General features: G+C 45.8%; 67 non-coding genes across 67 annotated transcripts; all 67 read right to left on the bottom strand.

The window, feature by feature from the left end:
- Positions 1 to 60: 60 nt before the first annotated feature.
- TRNAC-ACA (transfer RNA cysteine (anticodon ACA)) lies at positions 61 to 132 on the bottom strand. The gene has a single exon. It is a non-coding gene; the product is annotated as a tRNA-Cys (tRNA).
- A 186-nt stretch (positions 133 to 318) lies between these two features.
- TRNAC-ACA (transfer RNA cysteine (anticodon ACA)) lies at positions 319 to 390 on the bottom strand. The gene has a single exon. It is a non-coding gene; the product is annotated as a tRNA-Cys (tRNA).
- A 178-nt stretch (positions 391 to 568) lies between these two features.
- On the bottom strand, positions 569 to 640 carry TRNAC-GCA (transfer RNA cysteine (anticodon GCA)). The gene has a single exon. It is a non-coding gene; the product is annotated as a tRNA-Cys (tRNA).
- Positions 641 to 698: 58 nt separating this feature from the next.
- TRNAC-GCA (transfer RNA cysteine (anticodon GCA)) lies at positions 699 to 770 on the bottom strand. The gene has a single exon. It is a non-coding gene; the product is annotated as a tRNA-Cys (tRNA).
- Positions 771 to 828: 58 nt separating this feature from the next.
- Positions 829 to 900, bottom strand: TRNAC-ACA (transfer RNA cysteine (anticodon ACA)). Its single transcript has one exon. It is a non-coding gene; the product is annotated as a tRNA-Cys (tRNA).
- Positions 901 to 1,087: 187 nt separating this feature from the next.
- On the bottom strand, positions 1,088 to 1,159 carry TRNAC-ACA (transfer RNA cysteine (anticodon ACA)). Its single transcript has one exon. It is a non-coding gene; the product is annotated as a tRNA-Cys (tRNA).
- A 315-nt stretch (positions 1,160 to 1,474) lies between these two features.
- Positions 1,475 to 1,546, bottom strand: TRNAC-ACA (transfer RNA cysteine (anticodon ACA)). Its single transcript has one exon. It is a non-coding gene; the product is annotated as a tRNA-Cys (tRNA).
- Positions 1,547 to 1,981: 435 nt separating this feature from the next.
- TRNAC-ACA (transfer RNA cysteine (anticodon ACA)) lies at positions 1,982 to 2,053 on the bottom strand. Its single transcript has one exon. It is a non-coding gene; the product is annotated as a tRNA-Cys (tRNA).
- Positions 2,054 to 2,359: 306 nt separating this feature from the next.
- TRNAC-GCA (transfer RNA cysteine (anticodon GCA)) lies at positions 2,360 to 2,431 on the bottom strand. The gene has a single exon. It is a non-coding gene; the product is annotated as a tRNA-Cys (tRNA).
- A 58-nt stretch (positions 2,432 to 2,489) lies between these two features.
- Positions 2,490 to 2,561, bottom strand: TRNAC-ACA (transfer RNA cysteine (anticodon ACA)). Its single transcript has one exon. It is a non-coding gene; the product is annotated as a tRNA-Cys (tRNA).
- A 186-nt stretch (positions 2,562 to 2,747) lies between these two features.
- Positions 2,748 to 2,819, bottom strand: TRNAC-ACA (transfer RNA cysteine (anticodon ACA)). Its single transcript has one exon. It is a non-coding gene; the product is annotated as a tRNA-Cys (tRNA).
- Positions 2,820 to 3,005: 186 nt separating this feature from the next.
- Positions 3,006 to 3,077, bottom strand: TRNAC-ACA (transfer RNA cysteine (anticodon ACA)). Its single transcript has one exon. It is a non-coding gene; the product is annotated as a tRNA-Cys (tRNA).
- A 435-nt stretch (positions 3,078 to 3,512) lies between these two features.
- On the bottom strand, positions 3,513 to 3,584 carry TRNAC-ACA (transfer RNA cysteine (anticodon ACA)). Its single transcript has one exon. It is a non-coding gene; the product is annotated as a tRNA-Cys (tRNA).
- Positions 3,585 to 3,772: 188 nt separating this feature from the next.
- On the bottom strand, positions 3,773 to 3,844 carry TRNAR-ACG (transfer RNA arginine (anticodon ACG)). The gene has a single exon. It is a non-coding gene; the product is annotated as a tRNA-Arg (tRNA).
- A 186-nt stretch (positions 3,845 to 4,030) lies between these two features.
- On the bottom strand, positions 4,031 to 4,102 carry TRNAC-ACA (transfer RNA cysteine (anticodon ACA)). Its single transcript has one exon. It is a non-coding gene; the product is annotated as a tRNA-Cys (tRNA).
- Positions 4,103 to 4,532: 430 nt separating this feature from the next.
- TRNAC-ACA (transfer RNA cysteine (anticodon ACA)) lies at positions 4,533 to 4,604 on the bottom strand. Its single transcript has one exon. It is a non-coding gene; the product is annotated as a tRNA-Cys (tRNA).
- Positions 4,605 to 4,780: 176 nt separating this feature from the next.
- On the bottom strand, positions 4,781 to 4,852 carry TRNAC-ACA (transfer RNA cysteine (anticodon ACA)). Its single transcript has one exon. It is a non-coding gene; the product is annotated as a tRNA-Cys (tRNA).
- A 58-nt stretch (positions 4,853 to 4,910) lies between these two features.
- TRNAC-GCA (transfer RNA cysteine (anticodon GCA)) lies at positions 4,911 to 4,982 on the bottom strand. Its single transcript has one exon. It is a non-coding gene; the product is annotated as a tRNA-Cys (tRNA).
- A 58-nt stretch (positions 4,983 to 5,040) lies between these two features.
- Positions 5,041 to 5,112, bottom strand: TRNAC-ACA (transfer RNA cysteine (anticodon ACA)). Its single transcript has one exon. It is a non-coding gene; the product is annotated as a tRNA-Cys (tRNA).
- Positions 5,113 to 5,298: 186 nt separating this feature from the next.
- TRNAC-ACA (transfer RNA cysteine (anticodon ACA)) lies at positions 5,299 to 5,370 on the bottom strand. Its single transcript has one exon. It is a non-coding gene; the product is annotated as a tRNA-Cys (tRNA).
- A 186-nt stretch (positions 5,371 to 5,556) lies between these two features.
- Positions 5,557 to 5,628, bottom strand: TRNAC-ACA (transfer RNA cysteine (anticodon ACA)). Its single transcript has one exon. It is a non-coding gene; the product is annotated as a tRNA-Cys (tRNA).
- A 435-nt stretch (positions 5,629 to 6,063) lies between these two features.
- On the bottom strand, positions 6,064 to 6,135 carry TRNAC-ACA (transfer RNA cysteine (anticodon ACA)). The gene has a single exon. It is a non-coding gene; the product is annotated as a tRNA-Cys (tRNA).
- Positions 6,136 to 6,323: 188 nt separating this feature from the next.
- TRNAR-ACG (transfer RNA arginine (anticodon ACG)) lies at positions 6,324 to 6,395 on the bottom strand. Its single transcript has one exon. It is a non-coding gene; the product is annotated as a tRNA-Arg (tRNA).
- Positions 6,396 to 6,581: 186 nt separating this feature from the next.
- TRNAC-ACA (transfer RNA cysteine (anticodon ACA)) lies at positions 6,582 to 6,653 on the bottom strand. The gene has a single exon. It is a non-coding gene; the product is annotated as a tRNA-Cys (tRNA).
- Positions 6,654 to 6,824: 171 nt separating this feature from the next.
- On the bottom strand, positions 6,825 to 6,896 carry TRNAC-GCA (transfer RNA cysteine (anticodon GCA)). The gene has a single exon. It is a non-coding gene; the product is annotated as a tRNA-Cys (tRNA).
- A 58-nt stretch (positions 6,897 to 6,954) lies between these two features.
- Positions 6,955 to 7,026, bottom strand: TRNAC-ACA (transfer RNA cysteine (anticodon ACA)). Its single transcript has one exon. It is a non-coding gene; the product is annotated as a tRNA-Cys (tRNA).
- Positions 7,027 to 7,202: 176 nt separating this feature from the next.
- On the bottom strand, positions 7,203 to 7,274 carry TRNAC-GCA (transfer RNA cysteine (anticodon GCA)). Its single transcript has one exon. It is a non-coding gene; the product is annotated as a tRNA-Cys (tRNA).
- A 305-nt stretch (positions 7,275 to 7,579) lies between these two features.
- TRNAC-ACA (transfer RNA cysteine (anticodon ACA)) lies at positions 7,580 to 7,651 on the bottom strand. Its single transcript has one exon. It is a non-coding gene; the product is annotated as a tRNA-Cys (tRNA).
- A 176-nt stretch (positions 7,652 to 7,827) lies between these two features.
- TRNAC-GCA (transfer RNA cysteine (anticodon GCA)) lies at positions 7,828 to 7,899 on the bottom strand. Its single transcript has one exon. It is a non-coding gene; the product is annotated as a tRNA-Cys (tRNA).
- A 176-nt stretch (positions 7,900 to 8,075) lies between these two features.
- TRNAC-GCA (transfer RNA cysteine (anticodon GCA)) lies at positions 8,076 to 8,147 on the bottom strand. Its single transcript has one exon. It is a non-coding gene; the product is annotated as a tRNA-Cys (tRNA).
- A 58-nt stretch (positions 8,148 to 8,205) lies between these two features.
- Positions 8,206 to 8,277, bottom strand: TRNAC-GCA (transfer RNA cysteine (anticodon GCA)). The gene has a single exon. It is a non-coding gene; the product is annotated as a tRNA-Cys (tRNA).
- A 58-nt stretch (positions 8,278 to 8,335) lies between these two features.
- On the bottom strand, positions 8,336 to 8,407 carry TRNAC-ACA (transfer RNA cysteine (anticodon ACA)). Its single transcript has one exon. It is a non-coding gene; the product is annotated as a tRNA-Cys (tRNA).
- A 186-nt stretch (positions 8,408 to 8,593) lies between these two features.
- On the bottom strand, positions 8,594 to 8,665 carry TRNAC-ACA (transfer RNA cysteine (anticodon ACA)). Its single transcript has one exon. It is a non-coding gene; the product is annotated as a tRNA-Cys (tRNA).
- A 306-nt stretch (positions 8,666 to 8,971) lies between these two features.
- On the bottom strand, positions 8,972 to 9,043 carry TRNAC-ACA (transfer RNA cysteine (anticodon ACA)). Its single transcript has one exon. It is a non-coding gene; the product is annotated as a tRNA-Cys (tRNA).
- A 305-nt stretch (positions 9,044 to 9,348) lies between these two features.
- TRNAC-ACA (transfer RNA cysteine (anticodon ACA)) lies at positions 9,349 to 9,420 on the bottom strand. The gene has a single exon. It is a non-coding gene; the product is annotated as a tRNA-Cys (tRNA).
- Positions 9,421 to 9,596: 176 nt separating this feature from the next.
- Positions 9,597 to 9,668, bottom strand: TRNAC-GCA (transfer RNA cysteine (anticodon GCA)). The gene has a single exon. It is a non-coding gene; the product is annotated as a tRNA-Cys (tRNA).
- A 58-nt stretch (positions 9,669 to 9,726) lies between these two features.
- Positions 9,727 to 9,798, bottom strand: TRNAC-ACA (transfer RNA cysteine (anticodon ACA)). Its single transcript has one exon. It is a non-coding gene; the product is annotated as a tRNA-Cys (tRNA).
- A 176-nt stretch (positions 9,799 to 9,974) lies between these two features.
- On the bottom strand, positions 9,975 to 10,046 carry TRNAC-GCA (transfer RNA cysteine (anticodon GCA)). Its single transcript has one exon. It is a non-coding gene; the product is annotated as a tRNA-Cys (tRNA).
- A 176-nt stretch (positions 10,047 to 10,222) lies between these two features.
- On the bottom strand, positions 10,223 to 10,294 carry TRNAC-GCA (transfer RNA cysteine (anticodon GCA)). The gene has a single exon. It is a non-coding gene; the product is annotated as a tRNA-Cys (tRNA).
- Positions 10,295 to 10,352: 58 nt separating this feature from the next.
- Positions 10,353 to 10,424, bottom strand: TRNAC-ACA (transfer RNA cysteine (anticodon ACA)). The gene has a single exon. It is a non-coding gene; the product is annotated as a tRNA-Cys (tRNA).
- A 424-nt stretch (positions 10,425 to 10,848) lies between these two features.
- On the bottom strand, positions 10,849 to 10,920 carry TRNAC-GCA (transfer RNA cysteine (anticodon GCA)). Its single transcript has one exon. It is a non-coding gene; the product is annotated as a tRNA-Cys (tRNA).
- Positions 10,921 to 10,978: 58 nt separating this feature from the next.
- Positions 10,979 to 11,050, bottom strand: TRNAC-GCA (transfer RNA cysteine (anticodon GCA)). Its single transcript has one exon. It is a non-coding gene; the product is annotated as a tRNA-Cys (tRNA).
- Positions 11,051 to 11,108: 58 nt separating this feature from the next.
- Positions 11,109 to 11,180, bottom strand: TRNAC-ACA (transfer RNA cysteine (anticodon ACA)). Its single transcript has one exon. It is a non-coding gene; the product is annotated as a tRNA-Cys (tRNA).
- Positions 11,181 to 11,237: 57 nt separating this feature from the next.
- Positions 11,238 to 11,309, bottom strand: TRNAC-ACA (transfer RNA cysteine (anticodon ACA)). Its single transcript has one exon. It is a non-coding gene; the product is annotated as a tRNA-Cys (tRNA).
- A 176-nt stretch (positions 11,310 to 11,485) lies between these two features.
- On the bottom strand, positions 11,486 to 11,557 carry TRNAC-GCA (transfer RNA cysteine (anticodon GCA)). The gene has a single exon. It is a non-coding gene; the product is annotated as a tRNA-Cys (tRNA).
- Positions 11,558 to 11,615: 58 nt separating this feature from the next.
- On the bottom strand, positions 11,616 to 11,687 carry TRNAC-ACA (transfer RNA cysteine (anticodon ACA)). Its single transcript has one exon. It is a non-coding gene; the product is annotated as a tRNA-Cys (tRNA).
- Positions 11,688 to 11,863: 176 nt separating this feature from the next.
- On the bottom strand, positions 11,864 to 11,935 carry TRNAC-GCA (transfer RNA cysteine (anticodon GCA)). Its single transcript has one exon. It is a non-coding gene; the product is annotated as a tRNA-Cys (tRNA).
- Positions 11,936 to 12,111: 176 nt separating this feature from the next.
- TRNAC-GCA (transfer RNA cysteine (anticodon GCA)) lies at positions 12,112 to 12,183 on the bottom strand. The gene has a single exon. It is a non-coding gene; the product is annotated as a tRNA-Cys (tRNA).
- Positions 12,184 to 12,241: 58 nt separating this feature from the next.
- On the bottom strand, positions 12,242 to 12,313 carry TRNAC-ACA (transfer RNA cysteine (anticodon ACA)). Its single transcript has one exon. It is a non-coding gene; the product is annotated as a tRNA-Cys (tRNA).
- Positions 12,314 to 12,618: 305 nt separating this feature from the next.
- TRNAC-ACA (transfer RNA cysteine (anticodon ACA)) lies at positions 12,619 to 12,690 on the bottom strand. The gene has a single exon. It is a non-coding gene; the product is annotated as a tRNA-Cys (tRNA).
- A 187-nt stretch (positions 12,691 to 12,877) lies between these two features.
- On the bottom strand, positions 12,878 to 12,949 carry TRNAC-ACA (transfer RNA cysteine (anticodon ACA)). The gene has a single exon. It is a non-coding gene; the product is annotated as a tRNA-Cys (tRNA).
- Positions 12,950 to 13,125: 176 nt separating this feature from the next.
- Positions 13,126 to 13,197, bottom strand: TRNAC-GCA (transfer RNA cysteine (anticodon GCA)). The gene has a single exon. It is a non-coding gene; the product is annotated as a tRNA-Cys (tRNA).
- Positions 13,198 to 13,373: 176 nt separating this feature from the next.
- TRNAC-GCA (transfer RNA cysteine (anticodon GCA)) lies at positions 13,374 to 13,445 on the bottom strand. The gene has a single exon. It is a non-coding gene; the product is annotated as a tRNA-Cys (tRNA).
- Positions 13,446 to 13,633: 188 nt separating this feature from the next.
- TRNAC-ACA (transfer RNA cysteine (anticodon ACA)) lies at positions 13,634 to 13,705 on the bottom strand. The gene has a single exon. It is a non-coding gene; the product is annotated as a tRNA-Cys (tRNA).
- A 178-nt stretch (positions 13,706 to 13,883) lies between these two features.
- TRNAC-GCA (transfer RNA cysteine (anticodon GCA)) lies at positions 13,884 to 13,955 on the bottom strand. The gene has a single exon. It is a non-coding gene; the product is annotated as a tRNA-Cys (tRNA).
- Positions 13,956 to 14,013: 58 nt separating this feature from the next.
- TRNAC-ACA (transfer RNA cysteine (anticodon ACA)) lies at positions 14,014 to 14,085 on the bottom strand. Its single transcript has one exon. It is a non-coding gene; the product is annotated as a tRNA-Cys (tRNA).
- Positions 14,086 to 14,261: 176 nt separating this feature from the next.
- On the bottom strand, positions 14,262 to 14,333 carry TRNAC-ACA (transfer RNA cysteine (anticodon ACA)). The gene has a single exon. It is a non-coding gene; the product is annotated as a tRNA-Cys (tRNA).
- Positions 14,334 to 14,640: 307 nt separating this feature from the next.
- On the bottom strand, positions 14,641 to 14,712 carry TRNAC-GCA (transfer RNA cysteine (anticodon GCA)). Its single transcript has one exon. It is a non-coding gene; the product is annotated as a tRNA-Cys (tRNA).
- A 58-nt stretch (positions 14,713 to 14,770) lies between these two features.
- On the bottom strand, positions 14,771 to 14,842 carry TRNAC-GCA (transfer RNA cysteine (anticodon GCA)). Its single transcript has one exon. It is a non-coding gene; the product is annotated as a tRNA-Cys (tRNA).
- Positions 14,843 to 14,900: 58 nt separating this feature from the next.
- TRNAC-ACA (transfer RNA cysteine (anticodon ACA)) lies at positions 14,901 to 14,972 on the bottom strand. Its single transcript has one exon. It is a non-coding gene; the product is annotated as a tRNA-Cys (tRNA).
- Positions 14,973 to 15,159: 187 nt separating this feature from the next.
- Positions 15,160 to 15,231, bottom strand: TRNAC-ACA (transfer RNA cysteine (anticodon ACA)). Its single transcript has one exon. It is a non-coding gene; the product is annotated as a tRNA-Cys (tRNA).
- A 315-nt stretch (positions 15,232 to 15,546) lies between these two features.
- TRNAC-ACA (transfer RNA cysteine (anticodon ACA)) lies at positions 15,547 to 15,618 on the bottom strand. The gene has a single exon. It is a non-coding gene; the product is annotated as a tRNA-Cys (tRNA).
- Positions 15,619 to 15,804: 186 nt separating this feature from the next.
- Positions 15,805 to 15,876, bottom strand: TRNAC-ACA (transfer RNA cysteine (anticodon ACA)). The gene has a single exon. It is a non-coding gene; the product is annotated as a tRNA-Cys (tRNA).
- Positions 15,877 to 16,052: 176 nt separating this feature from the next.
- Positions 16,053 to 16,124, bottom strand: TRNAC-GCA (transfer RNA cysteine (anticodon GCA)). Its single transcript has one exon. It is a non-coding gene; the product is annotated as a tRNA-Cys (tRNA).
- Positions 16,125 to 16,182: 58 nt separating this feature from the next.
- On the bottom strand, positions 16,183 to 16,254 carry TRNAC-GCA (transfer RNA cysteine (anticodon GCA)). The gene has a single exon. It is a non-coding gene; the product is annotated as a tRNA-Cys (tRNA).
- Positions 16,255 to 16,312: 58 nt separating this feature from the next.
- Positions 16,313 to 16,384, bottom strand: TRNAC-ACA (transfer RNA cysteine (anticodon ACA)). The gene has a single exon. It is a non-coding gene; the product is annotated as a tRNA-Cys (tRNA).
- A 57-nt stretch (positions 16,385 to 16,441) lies between these two features.
- Positions 16,442 to 16,513, bottom strand: TRNAC-ACA (transfer RNA cysteine (anticodon ACA)). The gene has a single exon. It is a non-coding gene; the product is annotated as a tRNA-Cys (tRNA).
- Positions 16,514 to 16,754: the final 241 nt, after the last annotated feature.

Below are 16,754 nucleotides of genomic sequence, written 5' to 3'. Positions count from 1 at the left end.
CCTTGTTCATGGCCGCAATGTCGATTTAAATAAAATAAACGGAATGATCCGTGCTGTTACAGGGGGAACTCGGGTTTGAGCCAAGGACCTCTCGATCTGTAGTCGAATGCTCTACCACTGAGCTATCCCCCTTGTTCATAGCCAAAATGTCGATTTAAATAAAATAAACGGAATGATCCGTGCTGTTACAGGGGGAACTCGGGTTTGAACCAAGGACCTCTCGATCTGCAGTCGAATGCTCTACCAATGAGCTATCCCCCTTGTTCATAGCCTTAATGTCGATTTAAATAAAATAAACGGAATGATCCGTGCTGTTTCATGGGGAACTCGGGTTTGAACCAAGGACCTCTCGATCTGTAGTCGAATGCTCTACCACTGAGCTATCCCCCTTGTTCATAGCCAAAATGTCGATTTAACTAAAATAAACGGAATGATCCGTGCTGTTACAGGGGGAACTCGGGTTTAAACCAAGAACCTCTCGATCTGCAGTCGAATGCGAGCTATCCCTCCTTGTTCCTAGCCGTAATGTCGATTTAACTAAAATAAACGGAATAATCCGTGCTGTTACAGGGGGAACTCGGGTTTGAACCAAGGACCTCTCGATCTGCAGTCGAATGCTCTACCTCTGAGCTATTCCCCCTTGTTCAAGGCCGTAATGTCGATTTAACTAAAATAAACGGAATGATCCGTGCTGTTACAGGGGGAACTCGGGTTTGAACCAAGGACCTCTCGATCTGCAGTCGAATGCTCTACCACTGAGCTATTCCCCCTTGTTCAAGGCCGTAATGTCGATTTAACTAAAATAATTGGAATGATCCGTGCTGTTACAGGGGGAACTCGGGTTTGAACCATGGACCTCTCGATTTGTAGTCGAATGCTCTACCACTGAGCTATCCCCCTTGTTCATAGCCGTAATGTCGATTTAACTAAAATAAACGGAATGATCCGTGCTGTTACAGGAGGAACTCGGGTTTGAACCAAGGACCTCTCGATCTGCAGTCGAATGCTCTACCACTGAGCTATTCCCCTTTGTTCAAGGCCGTAATGTCGATTTAACTAAAATAATTGGAATGATCCGTGCTGTTACAGGGGGAACTCGGGTTTGAACCATGGACCTATCGATTTGTAGTCGAATGCTCTACCACTGAGCTATCCCCCTTGTTCATAGCCGTAATGTCGATTTAACTAAAATAAACGGAATGATCCGTGCTATTACAGGGGTAACTCGGGTGTGAACCTAGGACCTCTCGATCTGCAGTCGAATGCTCTACCACTGAGCTATCCCCCTTGTTCATGGCCGCAATGTCGATTTAAATAAAATAAACGGAATGATCCGTGCTGTTACAGGGGGAACTCGGGTTTGAGCCAAGGACCTATCGATCTGCAGTCGAATGCTCTACCAATGAGCTATCCCCCTTGTTCATAGCCGTAATGTCGATTTAAATAAAATAAACGGAATGATCCGTGCTGTTTCATGGGGAACTCGGGTTTGAACCAAGGACCTCTCGATCTGTAGTCGAATGCTCTACCACTGAGCTATCCCCCTTGTTCATAGCCAAAATGTCGATTTAACTAAAATAAACGGAATGATCCGTGCTGTTACAGGGAACTCGGGTTTAAACCAAGAACCTCTCGATCTGCAGTCGAATGCGAGCTATCCCTCCTTGTTCCTAGCCGTAATGTCGATTTAACTAAAATAAACGGAATAATCCGTGCTGTTACAGGGGGACCTCGGGTTTGAACCAAGGACCTCTCGATCTGCAGTCGAATGCTCTACCTCTGAGCTATTCCCCCTTGTTCAAGGCCGTAATGTCGATTTAACTAAAATAAACGGAATGATCCGTGCTGTTACATGGGGAACTCGGGTTTGAACCAAGGACCTCTCGATCTGCAGTCGAATGCTCTACCACTGAGCTATCCCCCTTGTTCATAGCCGTAATGTCGATTTAACTAAAATAATTGGAATGATCCGTGCTGTTACAGGGGGAACTCGGGTTTGAACCAAGGACCTCTCGATTTGTAGTCGAATGCTCTACCACTGAGCTATCCCCCTTGTTCATAGCCGTAATGTCGATTTAAATAAAATAAACGGAATGATCCGTGCTGTTACAGGGAACTCGGGTTTGAACCAAGGACCTTTCGATCTGCAGCCGAATGCGAGTTATCCCTCCTTGTTCCTAGCCGTAATGTCGATTTAACTAAAATAATTGGAATGATCCGTGCTGTTACAGGGGGAACTCGGGTTTGAGCCAAGGACCTCGCGATCTGTAGTCGAATGCTCTACCACTGAGCTGTCCCCCTTGTTCATAGCCAAAAATGTCGATTTAAATAAAATAAACGGAATGATCCGTGCTGTTACAGGGGGAACTCGGGTTTGAACCAAGGACCTCTCGATCTGCAGTCGAATGCTCTACCACTGAGCTATTCCCCTTTGTTCAAGGCCGTAATGTCGATTTAACTAAAATAATTGGAATGATCCGTGCTGTTACAGGGGGAACTCGGGTTTGAACCATGGACCTCTCGATTTGTAGTCGAATGCTCTACCACTGAGCTATCCCCCTTGTTCATAGCCGTAATGTCGATTTAACTAAAATAAACGGAATGATCCGTGCTATTACAGGGGTAACTCGGGTTTGAACCTAGGACCTCTCGATCTGCAGTCGAATGCTCTACCACTGAGCTATCCCCCTTGTTCATGGCCGCAATGTCGATTTAAATAAAATAAACGGAATGATCCGTGCTGTTACAGGGGGAACTCGGGTTTGAACCAAGGACCTCTCGATCTGTAGTCGAATGCTCTACCACTGAGCTATCCCCCTTGTTCATAGCCAAAATGTCGATTTAAATAAAATAAACGGAATGATCCGTGCTGTTACAGGGGGAACTCGGGTTTGAACCAAGGACCTCTCGATCTGCAGTCGAATGCTCTACCAATGAGCTATCCCCCTTGTTCATAGCCGTAATGTCGATTTAAATAAAATAAACGGAATGATCCGTGCTGTTTCATGGGGAACTCGGGTTTGAACCAAGGACCTCTCGATCTGTAGTCGAATGCTCTACCACTGAGCTATCCCCCTTGTTCATAGCCAAAATGTCGATTTAACTAAAATAAACGGATTGATCCGTGCTGTTACAGGGAACTCGGGTTTAAACCAAGAACCTCTCGATCTGCAGTCGAATGCGAGCTATCCCTCCTTGTTCCTAGCCGTAATGTCGATTTAACTTAAATAAACGGAATAATCCGTGCTGTTACAGGGGGACCTCGGGTTTGAACCAAGGACCTCTAGATCTGCAGTCGAATGCTCTACCTCTGAGCTATTCCCCCTTGTTCAAGGCCGTAATGTCGATTTAACTAAAATAAACGGAATGATCCGTGCTGTTACAGGGGAAACTCGGGTTTGAACCTAGGACCTCACGATCTGCAGTCGAATGCTCTACCACTGAGCTATCCCCCTTGTTCATGGCCGCAATGTCGATTTAAATAAAATAAACGGAATGATCCGTGCTGTTACAGGAGGAACTCGGGTTTGAGCCAAGGACCTCGCGATCTGTAGTCGAATGCTCTACCACTGAGCTATCCCCCTTGTTCATAGCCAAAAATGTCGATTTAAATAAAATAAACGGAATGATCCGTGCTGTTACAGGGGGAACTCGGGTTTGAACCAAGGACCTCTCGATCTGCAGTCGAATGCTCCACCACTGAGCTATTCCCCTTTGTTCAAGGCCGTAATGTCGATTTAACTAAAATAATTGGAATGATCCGTGCTGTTTCATGGGGAACTCGGGTTTGAACCAAGGACCTCTCGATCCGTAGTCGAATGCTCTACCACTGAGCTATCCCCCTTGTTCATAGCCAAAATGTCGATTTAAGTAAAATAAACGGAATGATCCGTGCTGTTACAGGGGGAACTCGGGTTTGAACCAAGGACCTCTCGATCTGCAGTCGAATGCTCTACCAATGAGCTATCCCCCTTGTTCATAGCCGTAATGTCGATTTAAATAAAATAAACGGAATGATCCGTGCTGTTTCATGGGGAACTCGGGTTTGAACCAAGGACCTCTCGATCTGTAGTCGAATGCTCTACCACTGAGCTATCCCCCTTGTTCATAGCCAAAATGTCGATTTAACTAAACGGAATGATCCGTGCTGTTACAGGGAACTCGGGTTTAAACCAAGAACCTCTCGATCTGCAGTCGAATGCGAGCTATCCCTCCTTGTTCCTAGCCGTAATGTCGATTTAACTAAAATAAACGGAATAATCCGTGCTGTTACAGGGGGACCTCGGGTTTGAACCAAGGACCTCTCGATCTGCAGTCGAATGCTCTACCTCTGAGCTATTCCCCCTTGTTCAAGGCCGTAATGTCGATTTAACTAAAATAAACGGAATGATCCGTGCTGTTACATGGGGAACTCGGGTTTGAACCAAGGACCTCTCGATCTGCAGTCGAATGCTCTACCACTGAGCTATCCCCCTTGTTCATAGCCGTAATGTCGATTTAACTAAAATAATTGGAATGATCCGTGCTGTTACAGGGGGAACTCGGGTTTGAACCAAGGACCTCTCGATTTGTAGTCGAATGCTCTACCACTGAGCTATCCCCCTTGTTCATAGCCGTAATGTCGATTTAAATAAAATAAACGGAATGATCCGTGCTGTTACAGGGAACTCGGGTTTGAACCAAGGACCTTTCGATCTGCAGCCGAATGCGAGTTATCCCTCCTTGTTCCTAGCCGTAATGTCGATTTAACTAAAATAATTGGAATGATCCGTGCTGTTACAGGGGGAACTCGGGTTTGAGCCAAGGACCTCGCGATCTGTAGTCGAATGCTCTACCACTGAGCTATCCCCCTTGTTCATAGCCAAAAATGTCGATTTAAATAAAATAAACGGAATGATCCGTGCTGTTACAGGGGGAACTCGGGTTTGAACCAAGGACCTCTCGATCTGCAGTCGAATGCTCTACCACTGAGCTATTCCCCTTTGTTCAAGGCCGTAATGTCGATTTAACTAAAATAATTGGAATGATCCGTTCTGTTACAGGGGGAACTCGGGTTTGAACCATGGACCTCTCGATTTGTAGTCGAATGCTCTACCACTGAGCTATCCCCCTTGTTCATAGCCGTAATGTCGATTTAACTAAAATAAACGGAATGATCCGTGCTATTACAGGGGTAACTCGGGTTTGAACCTAGGACCTCTCGATCTGCAGTCGAATGCTCTACCACTGAGCTATCCCCCTTGTTCATGGCCGCAATGTCGATTTAAATAAAATAAACGGAATGATCCGTGCTGTTACAGGGGGAACTCGGGTTTGAACCAAGGACCTCTCGATCTGTAGTCGAATGCTCTACCACTGAGCTATCCCCCTTGTTCATAGCCAAAATGTCGATTTAAATAAAATAAACGGAATGATCCGTGCTGTTACAGGGGGAACTCGGGTTTGAACCAAGGACCTCTCGATCTGCAGTCGAATGCTCTACCAATGAGCTATCCCCCTTGTTCATAGCCGTAATGTCGATTTAAATAAAATAAACGGAATGATCCGTGCTGTTTCATGGGGAACTCGGGTTTGAACCAAGGACCTCTCGATCTGTAGTCGAATGCTCTACCACTGAGCTATCCCCCTTGTTCATAGCCAAAATGTCGATTTAACTAAAATAAACGGATTGATCCGTGCTGTTACAGGGAACTCGGGTTTAAACCTAGAACCTCTCGATCTGCAGTCGAATGCGAGCTATCCCTCCTTGTTCCTAGCCGTAATGTCGATTTAACTTAAATAAACGGAATAATCCGTGCTGTTACAGGGGGACCTCGGGTTTGAACCAAGGACCTCTAGATCTGCAGTCGAATGCTCTACCTCTGAGCTATTCCCCCTTGTTCAAGGCCGTAATGTCGATTTAACTAAAATAAACGGAATGATCCGTGCTGTTACAGGGGAAACTCGGGTTTGAACCTAGGACCTCACGATCTGCAGTCGAATGCTCTACCACTGAGCTATCCCCCTTGTTCATGGCCGCAATGTCGATTTAAATAAAATAAACGGAATGATCCGTGCTGTTACAGGAGGAACTCGGGTTTGAGCCAAGGACCTCGCGATCTGTAGTCGAATGCTCTACCACTGAGCTATCCCCCTTGTTCATAGCCAAAAATGTCGATTTAAATAAAATAAACGGAATGATCCGTGCTGTTACAGGGGGAACTCGGGTTTGAACCAAGGACCTCTCGATCTGCAGTCGAATGCTCCACCACTGAGCTATTCCCCTTTGTTCAAGGCCGTAATGTCGATTTAACTAAAATAATTGGAATGATCCGTGCTGTTTCATGGGGAACTCGGGTTTGAACCAAGGACCTCTCGATCCGTAGTCGAATGCTCTACCACTGAGCTATCCCCCTTGTTCATAGCCAAAATGTCGATTTAAGTAAAATAAACGGAATGATCCGTGCTGTTACAGGGGGAACTCGGGTTTGAACCAAGGACCTCTCGATCTGCAGTCGAATGCTCTACCAATGAGCTATCCCCCTTGTTCATAGCCGTAATGTCGATTTAAATAAAATAAACGGAATGATCCGTGCTGTTTCATGGGGAACTCGGGTTTGAACCAAGGACCTCTCGATCTGTAGTCGAATGCTCTACCACTGAGCTATCCCCCTTGTTCATAGCCAAAATGTCGATTTAACTAAACGGAATGATCCGTGCTGTTACAGGGAACTCGGGTTTAAACCAAGAACCTCTCGATCTGCAGTCGAATGCGAGCTATCCCTCCTTGTTCCTAGCCGTAATGTCGATTGAACTAAAATAAACGGAATAATCCGTGCTGTTACAGGGGGAACTCGGGTTTGAACCAAGGACCTCTCGATCTGCAGTCGAATGCTCTACCTCTGAGCTATTCCCCCTTGTTCAAGGCCGTAATGTCGATTTAACTAAAATAAACGGAATGATCCGTGCTGTTTCATGGGGAACTCGGGTTTGAACCAAGGACCTCTCGATCTGTAGTCGAATGCTCTACCACTGAGCTATCCCCCTTGTTCATAGCCAAAATGTCGATTTAACTAAAATAAACGGAATGATCCGTGCTGTTACAGGGAACTCGGGTTTAAACCAAGAACCTCTCGATCTGCAGTCGAATGCGAGCTATCCCTCCTTGTTCCTAGCCGTAATGTCGATTTAACTAAAATAAACGGAATAATCCGTGCTGTTACAGGGGGAACTCGGGTTTGAACCAAGGACCTCTCGATCTGCAGTCGAATGCTCTACCACTGAGCTATCCCCCTTGTTCATAGCCAAAATGTCGATTTAACTAAAATAAACGGAATGATCCGTGCTGTTACAGGGAACTCGGGTTTAAACCAAGAACCTCTCGATCTGCAGTCGAATGCGAGCTATCCCTCCTTGTTCCTAGCCGTAATGTCGATTTAACTAAAATAAACGGAATAATCCGTGCTGTTACAGGGGGAACTCGGGTTTGAACCAAGGACCTCTCGATCTGCAGTCGAATGCTCTACCTCTGAGCTATTCCCCTTGTTCAAGGCCGTAATGTCGATTTAACTAAAATAAACGGAATGATCCGTGCTGTTTCATGGGGAACTCGGGTTTGAACCAAGGACCTCTCGATCTGTAGTCGAATGCTCTACCACTGAGCTATCCCCCTTGTTCATAGCCAAAATGTCGATTTAACTAAAATAAACGGAATGATCCGTGCTGTTACAGGGAACTCGGGTTTAAACCAAGAACCTCTCGATCTGCAGTCGAATGCGAGCTATCCCTCCTTGTTCCTAGCCGTAATGTCGATTTAACTAAAATAAACGGAATAATCCGTGCTGTTACAGGGGGAACTCGGGTTTGAACCAAGGACCTCTCGATCTGCAGTCGAATGCTCTACCACTGAGCTATCCCCCTTGTTCATAGCCAAAATGTCGATTTAACTAAAATAAACGGAATGATCCGTGCTGTTACAGGGAACTCGGGTTTAAACCAAGAACCTCTCGATCTGCAGTCGAATGCGAGCTATCCCTCCTTGTTCCTAGCCGTAATGTCGATTTAACTAAAATAAACGGAATAATCCGTGCTGTTACAGGGGGAACTCGGGTTTGAACCAAGGACCTCTCGATCTGCAGTCGAATGCTCTACCTCTGAGCTATTCCCCCTTGTTCAAGGCCGTAATGTCGATTTAACTAAAATAAACGGAATGACCCGTGCTGTTACAGGGGGAACTCGGGTTTGAACCAAGGACCTCTCGATCTGCAGTCGAATGCTCTACCACTGAGCTATTCCCCCTTGTTCAAGGCCGTAATGTCGATTTAACTAAAATAATTGGAATGATCCGTGCTGTTACAGGGGGAACTCGGGTTTGAACCATGGACCTCTCGATTTGTAGTCGAATGCTCTACCACTGAGCTATCCCCCTTGTTCATAGCCGTAATGTCGATTTAACTAAAATAATTGGAATGATCCGTGCTGTTACAGGGGGAACTCGGGTTTGAACCAAGGACCTCTCGATCTGCAGTCGAATGCTCTACCAATGAGCTATCCCCCTTGTTCATAGCCGTAATGTCGATTTAAATAAAATAAACGGAATGATCCGTGCTGTTTCATGGGGAACTCGGGTTTGAACCAAGGACCTCTCGATCTGTAGTCGAATGCTCTACCACTGAGCTATCCCCCTTGTTCATAGCCAAAATGTCGATTTAACTAAAATAAACGGAATGATCCGTGCTGTTACAGGGAACTCGGGTTTAAACCAAGAACCTCTCGATCTGCAGTCGAATGCGAGCTATCCCTCCTTGTTCCTAGCCGTAATGTCGATTGAACTAAAATAAACGGAATAATCCGTGCTGTTACAGGGGGAACTCGGGTTTGAACCAAGGACCTCTCGTACTGCAGTCGAATGCTCTACCTCTGAGCCATTCCCCCTTGTTCAAGGCCGTAATGTCGATTTAACTAAAATAAACGGAATGATCCGTGCTGTTTCATGGGGAACTCGGGTTTGAACCAAGGACCTCTCGATCTGTAGTCGAATGCTCTACCACTGAGCTATCCCCCTTGTTCATAGCCAAAATGTCGATTTAACTAAAATAAACGGAATGATCCGTGCTGTTACAGGGAACTCGGGTTTAAACCAAGAACCTCTCGATCTGCAGTCGAATGCGAGCTATCCCTCCTTGTTCCTAGCCGTAATGTCGATTTAACTAAAATAATTGGAATGATCCGTGCTGTTACAGGGGGAACTCGGGTTTGAACCAAGGACCTCTCGATCTGCAGTCGAATGCTCTACCAATGAGCTATCCCCCTTGTTCATAGCCGTAATGTCGATTTAAATAAAATAAACGGAATGATCCGTGCTGTTTCATGGGGAACTCGGGTTTGAACCAAGGACCTCTCGATCTGTAGTCGAATGCTCTACCACTGAGCTATCCCCCTTGTTCATAGCCAAAATGTCGATTTAACTAAAATAAACGGAATGATCCGTGCTGTTACAGGGAACTCGGGTTTAAACCAAGAACCTCTCGATCTGCAGTCGAATGCGAGCTATCCCTCCTTGTTCCTAGCCGTAATGTCGATTGAACTAAAATAAACGGAATAATCCGTGCTGTTACAGGGGGAACTCGGGTTTGAACCAAGGACCTCTCGATCTGCAGTCGAATGCTCTACCTCTGAGCCATTCCCCCTTGTTCAAGGCCGTAATGTCGATTTAACTAAAATAAACGGAATGATCCGTGCTGTTTCATGGGGAACTCGGGTTTGAACCAAGGACCTCTCGATCTGTAGTCGAATGCTCTACCACTGAGCTATCCCCCTTGTTCATAGCCAAAATGTCGATTTAACTAAAATAAACGGAATGATCCGTGCTGTTACAGGGAACTCGGGTTTAAACCAAGAACCTCTCGATCTGCAGTCGAATGCGAGCTATCCCTCCTTGTTCCTAGCCGTAATGTCGATTTAACTAAAATAAACGGAATAATCCGTGCTGTTACAGGGGGAACTCGGGTTTGAACCAAGGACCTCTCGATCTGCAGTCGAATGCTCTACCACTGAGCTATCCCCCTTGTTCATAGCCAAAATGTCGATTTAACTAAAATAAACGGAATGATCCGTGCTGTTACAGGGAACTCGGGTTTAAACCAAGAACCTCTCGATCTGCAGTCGAATGCGAGCTATCCCTCCTTGTTCCTAGCCGTAATGTCGATTTAACTAAAATAAACGGAATAATCCGTGCTGTTACAGGGGGAACTCGGGTTTGAACCAAGGACCTCTCGATCTGCAGTCGAATGCTCTACCTCTGAGCTATTCCCCCTTGTTCAAGGCCGTAATGTCGATTTAACTAAAATAAACGGAATGATCCGTGCTGTTTCATGGGGAACTCGGGTTTGAACCAAGGACCTCTCGATCTGTAGTCGAATGCTCTACCACTGAGCTATCCCCCTTGTTCATAGCCAAAATGTCGATTTAACTAAAATAAACGGAATGATCCGTGCTGTTACAGGGAACTCGGGTTTAAACCAAGAACCTCTCGATCTGCAGTCGAATGCGAGCTATCCCTCCTTGTTCCTAGCCGTAATGTCGATTTAACTAAAATAAACGGAATAATCCGTGCTGTTACAGGGGGAACTCGGGTTTGAACCAAGGACCTCTCGATCTGCAGTCGAATGCTCTACCTCTGAGCTATCCCCCTTGTTCATAGCCAAAATGTCGATTTAACTAAAATAAACGGAATGATCCGTGCTGTTACAGGGAACTCGGGTTTAAACCAAGAACCTCTCGATCTGCAGTCGAATGCGAGCTATCCCTCCTTGTTCCTAGCCGTAATGTCGATTTAACTAAAATAAACGGAATAATCCGTGCTGTTACAGGGGGAACTCGGGTTTGAACCAAGGACCTCTCGATCTGCAGTCGAATGCTCTACCTCTGAGCTATTCCCCCTTGTTCAAGGCCGTAATGTCGATTTAACTAAAATAAACGGAATGATCCGTGCTGTTACAGGGGGAACTCGGGTTTGAACCAAGGACCTCTCGATCTGCAGTCGAATGCTCTACCACTGAGCTATTCCCCCTTGTTCAAGGCCGTAATGTCGATTTAACTAAAATAATTGGAATGATCCGTGCTGTTACAGGGGGAACTCGTGTTTGAACCATGGACCTCTCGATTTGTAGTCGAATGCTCTACCACTGAGCTATCCCCCTTGTTCATAGCCGTAATGTCGATTTAACTAAAATAATTGGAATGATCCGTGCTGTTACAGGGGGAACTCGGGTTTGAACCAAGGACCTCTCGATTTGTAGTCGAATGCTCTACCACTGAGCTATCCCCCTTGTTCATAGCCGTAATGTCGATTTAAATAAAATAAACGGAATGATCCGTGCTGTTACAGGGAACTCGGGTTTAAACCAAGAACCTCTCGATCTGCAGCCGAATGCGAGTTATCCCTCCTTGTTCCTAGCCGTAATGTCGATTTAACTAAAATAATTGGAATGATCCGTGCTGTTACAGGGGGAACTCGGGTTTGAACCAAGGACCTCTCGATCTGCAGTCGAATGCTCTACCTCTGAGCTATTCCCCCTTGTTCAAGGCCGTAATGTCGATTTAACTAAAATAAACGGAATGATCCGTGCTGTTTCATGGGGAACTCGGGTTTGAACCAAGGACCTCTCGATCTGTAGTCGAATGCTCTACCACTGAGCTATCCCCCTTGTTCATAGCCAAAATGTCGATTTAACTAAAATAAACGGAATGATCCGTGCTGTTACAGGGAACTCGGGTTTAAACCAAGAACCTCTCGATCTGCAGTCGAATGCGAGCTATCCCTCCTTGTTCCTAGCCGTAATGTCGATTTAACTAAAATAAACGGAATAATCCGTGCTGTTACAGGGGGAACTCGGGTTTGAACCAAGGACCTCTCGATCTGCAGTCGAATGCTCTACCACTGAGCTATCCCCCTTGTTCATAGCCAAAATGTCGATTTAACTAAAATAAACGGAATGATCCGTGCTGTTACAGGGAACTCGGGTTTAAACCAAGAACCTCTCGATCTGCAGTCGAATGCGAGCTATCCCTCCTTGTTCCTAGCCGTAATGTCGATTTAACTAAAATAAACGGAATAATCCGTGCTGTTACAGGGGGAACTCGGGTTTGAACCAAGGACCTCTCGATCTGCAGTCGAATGCTCTACCTCTGAGCTATTCCCCCTTGTTCAAGGCCGTAATGTCGATTTAACTAAAATAAACGGAATGATCCGTGCTGTTTCATGGGGAACTCGGGTTTGAACCAAGGACCTCTCGATCTGTAGTCGAATGCTCTACCACTGAGCTATCCCCCTTGTTCATAGCCAAAATGTCGATTTAACTAAAATAAACGGAATGATCCGTGCTGTTACAGGGAACTCGGGTTTAAACCAAGAACCTCTCGATCTGCAGTCGAATGCGAGCTATCCCTCCTTGTTCCTAGCCGTAATGTCGATTTAACTAAAATAATTGGAATGATCCGTGCTGTTACAGGGGGAACTCGGGTTTGAACCTAGGACCTCACGATCTGCAGTCGAATGCTCTACCACTGAGCTATCCCCCTTGTTCATGGCCGCAATGTCGATTTAAATAAAATAAACGGAATGATCCGTGCTGTTACAGGGGGAACTCGGGTTTGAGCCAAGGACCTCTCGATCTGTAGTCGAATGCTCTACCACTGAGCTATCCCACTTGTTCATAGCCAAAAATGTCGATTTAAATAAAATAAACGGAATGATCCGTGCTGTTACAGGGGGAACTCGGGTTTGAACCAAGGACCTCTCGATCTTCAGTCGAATGCTCTACCAATGAGCTATCCCCCTTGTTCATAGCCGTAATGTCGATTTAAATAAAATAATCGGAATGATCCGTGCTGTTTCATGGGGAACTCGGGTTTGAACCAAGGACCTCTCGATCTGTAGTCGAATGCTCTACCACTGAGCTATCCCCCTTGTTCATAGCCAAAATGTCGATTTAACTAAAATAAACGGAATGATCCGTGCTGTTACAGGGAACTCGGGTTTAAACCAAGAACCTCTCGATCTGCAGTCGAATGCGAGCTATCCCTCCTTGTTCCTAGCCGTAATGTCGATTTAACTAAAATAAACGGAATAATCCGTGCTGTTACAGGGGGAACTCGGGTTTGAACCAAGGACCTCTCGATCTGCAGTCGAATGCTCTACCACTGAGCTATCCCCCTTGTTCATAGCCAAAATGTCGATTTAACTAAAATAAACGGAATGATCCGTGCTGTTACAGGGAACTCGGGTTTAAACCAAGAACCTCTCGATCTGCAGTCGAATGCGAGCTATCCCTCCTTGTTCCTAGCCGTAATGTCGATTTAACTAAAATAAACGGAATAATCCGTGCTGTTACAGGGGGAACTCGGGTTTGAACCAAGGACCTCTCGATCTGCAGTCGAATGCTCTACCTCTGAGCTATTCCCCCTTGTTCAAGGCCGTAATGTCGATTTAACTAAAATAAACGCAATGATCCGTGCTGTTTCATGGGGAACTCGGGTTTGAACCAAGGACCTCTCGATCTGCAGTCGAATGCTCTACCACTGAGCTATTCCCCCTTGTTCAAGACCGTAATGTCGATTTAACTAAAATAATTGGAATGATCCGTGCTGTTACAGGGGGAACCCGGGTTTGAACCATGGACCTCTCGATTTGTAGTCGAATGCTCTACCACTGAGCTATCCCCCTTGTTCATAGCCGTAATGTCGATTTAAATAAAATAAACGGAATGATCCGTGCTGTTACAGGGGGAACTCGGGTTTGAACCAAGGACCTTTCGATCTGCAGCCGAATGCGAGTTATCCCTCCTTGTTCCTAGCCGTAATGTCGATTTAACTAAAATAATTGGAATGATCCGTGCTGTTACAGGGGGAACTCGGGTTTGAACCAAGGACCTCTCGATCTGCAGTCGAATGCTCTACCTCTGAGCTATTCCCCCTTGTTCAAGGCCGTAATGTCGATTTAACTAAAATAAACGGAATGATCCGTGCTGTTTCATGGGGAACTCGGGTTTGAACCAAGGACCTCTCGATCTGTAGTCGAATGCTCTACCACTGAGCTATCCCCCTTGTTCATAGCCAAAATGTCGATTTAACTAAAATAAACGGAATGATCCGTGCTGTTACAGGGAACTCGGGTTTAAACCAAGAACCTCTCGATCTGCAGTCGAATGCGAGCTATCCCTCCTTGTTCCTAGCCGTAATGTCGATTTAACTAAAATAATTGGAATGATCCGTGCTGTTACAGGGGGAACTCGGGTTTGAGCCAAGGACCTCTCGATCTGTAGTCGAATGCTCTACCAATGAGCTATCCCCCTTGTTCATAGCCGTAATGTCGATTTAAATAAAATAATCGGAATGATCCGTGCTGTTTCATCGGGAACTCGGGTTTGAACCAAGGACCTCTAGATCTGTAGTCGAATGCTCTACCACTGAGCTATCCCCCTTGTTCATAGCCAAAATGTCGATTTAACTAAAATAAACGGAATGATCCGTGCTGTTACAGGGGGAACTCGGGTTTAAACCAAGAACCTCTCGATCTGCAGTCGAATGCGAGCTATCCCTCCTTGTTCCTAGCCGTAATGTCGATTTAACTAAAATAAACGGAATAATCCGTGCTGTTACAGGGGGAACTCGGGTTTGAACCAAGGACCTCTCGATCTGCAGTCGAATGCTCTACCTCTGAGCTATTCCCCCTTGTTCAAGGCCGTAATGTCGATTTAACTAAAATAAACGGAATGATCCGTGCTGTTACAGGGGGAACTCGGGTTTGAACCAAGGACCTCTCGATCTGCAGTCGAATGCTCTACCACTGAGCTATTCCCCCTTGTTCAAGGCCGTAATGTCGATTTAACTAAAATAATTGGAATGATCCGTGCTGTTACAGGGGGAACTCGGGCTTGAACCATGGACCTCTCGATTTGTAGTCGAATGCTCTACCACTGAGCTATCCCCCTTGTTCATAGCCGTAATGTCGATTTAACTAAAATAAACGGAATGATCCGTGCTGTTACAGGGGGAACTCGGGTTTCAACCAAGGACCTCTCGATCTGCAGTCGAATGCTCTACCACTGAGCTATTCCCCTTTGTTCAAGGCCGTAATGTCGATTTAACTAAAATAATTGGAATGATCCGTGCTGTTACAGGAGGAACTCGGGTTTGAACCATGGACCTCTCGATTTGTAGTCGAATGCTCTACCACTGAGCTATCCCCCTTGTTCATAGCCGTAATGTCGATTTAACTAAAATAAACGGAATGATCCGTGCTATTACAGGGGTAACTCGGGTTTGAACCTAGGACCTCTCGATCTGCAGTCGAATGCTCTACCACTGAGCTATCCCCCTTGTTCATGGCCGCAATGTCGATTTAAATAAAATAAACGGAATGATCCGTGCTGTTACAGGGGGAACTCGGGTTTGAGCCAAGGACCTCTCGATCTGCAGTCGAATGCTCTACCAATGAGCTATCCCCCTTGTTCATAGCCGTAATGTCGATTTAAATAAAATAAACGGAATGATCCGTGCTGTTTCATGTAGAACTCGGGTTTGAACCAAGGACCTCTCGATCTGTAGTCGAATGCTCTACCACTGAGCTATCCCCCTTGTTCATAGCCAAAATGTCGATTTAAATAAAATAAACGGAATGATCCGTGCTGTTACAGGGGAAACTCGGGTTTGAACCAAGGACCTCTCGATCTGCAGTCGAATGCTCTACCAATGAGCTATCCCCCTTGTTCATAGCCGTAATGTCGATTTAAATAAAATAAACGGAATGATCCGTGCGGTTTCATGGGGAACTCGGGTTTGAACCAAGGACCTCTCGATCTGTAGTCGAATGCTCTACCAATGAGCTATCCCCCTTGTTCATAGCCAAAATGTCGATTTAACTAAAATAAACGGAATGATCCGTGCTGTTACAGGGAACTCGGGTTTAAACCAAGAACCTCTCGATCTGCAGTCGAATGCGAGCTATCCCTCCTTGTTCCTAGCCGTAATGTCGATTTAACTAAAATAAACGGAATAATCCGTGCTGTTACAGGGGGAACTCGGGTTTGAACCAAGGACCTCTCGATCTGCAGTCGAATGCTCTACCTCTGAGCTATTCCCCCTTGTTCAAGGCCGTAATGTCGATTTAACTAAAATAAACGGAATGATCCGTGCTGTTACAGGGGGAACTCGGGTTTGAACCAAGGACCTCTCGATCTGCAGTCGAATGCTCTACCACTGAGCTATTCCCCCTTGTTCAAGGCCGTAATGTCGATTTAACTAAAATAATTGGAATGATCCGTGCTGTTACAGGGGGAACTCGGGTTTGAACCATGGACCTCTCGATTTGTAGTCGAATGCTCTACCACTGAGCTATCCCCCTTGTTCATAGCTGTAATGTCGATTTAACTAAAATAATTGGAATGATCCGTGCTGTTACAGGGGGAACTCGGGTTTGAACCAAGGACCTCTCGATTTGTAGTCGAATGCTCTACCACTGAGCTATCCCCCTTGTTCATAGCTGTAATGTCGATTTAAATAAAATAAACGGAATGATCCGTGCTGTTACAGGGGGAACTCGGGTTTGAACCAAGGACCTTTCGATCTGCAGCCGAATGCGAGTTATCCCTCCTTGTTCCTAGCCGTAATGTCGATTTATCTAAAATAATTGGAATGATCCGTGCTGTTACAGGGGGAACTCGGGTTTGAACCTAGGACCTCACGATCTGCAGTCGAATGCTCTACCACTGAGC

Source organism: Phalangium opilio, unplaced genomic scaffold, assembly GCF_054372755.1.
Source record: "Phalangium opilio isolate 3A_F unplaced genomic scaffold, DU_Popi_V2 ptg000078l_1, whole genome shotgun sequence".
NCBI classification, from domain to species: domain Eukaryota; kingdom Metazoa; phylum Arthropoda; class Arachnida; order Opiliones; family Phalangiidae; genus Phalangium; species Phalangium opilio.
The sequence above is the reverse complement of the archived record's forward strand: the minus strand, read 5'-3'. Positions and strand labels throughout refer to the sequence as shown.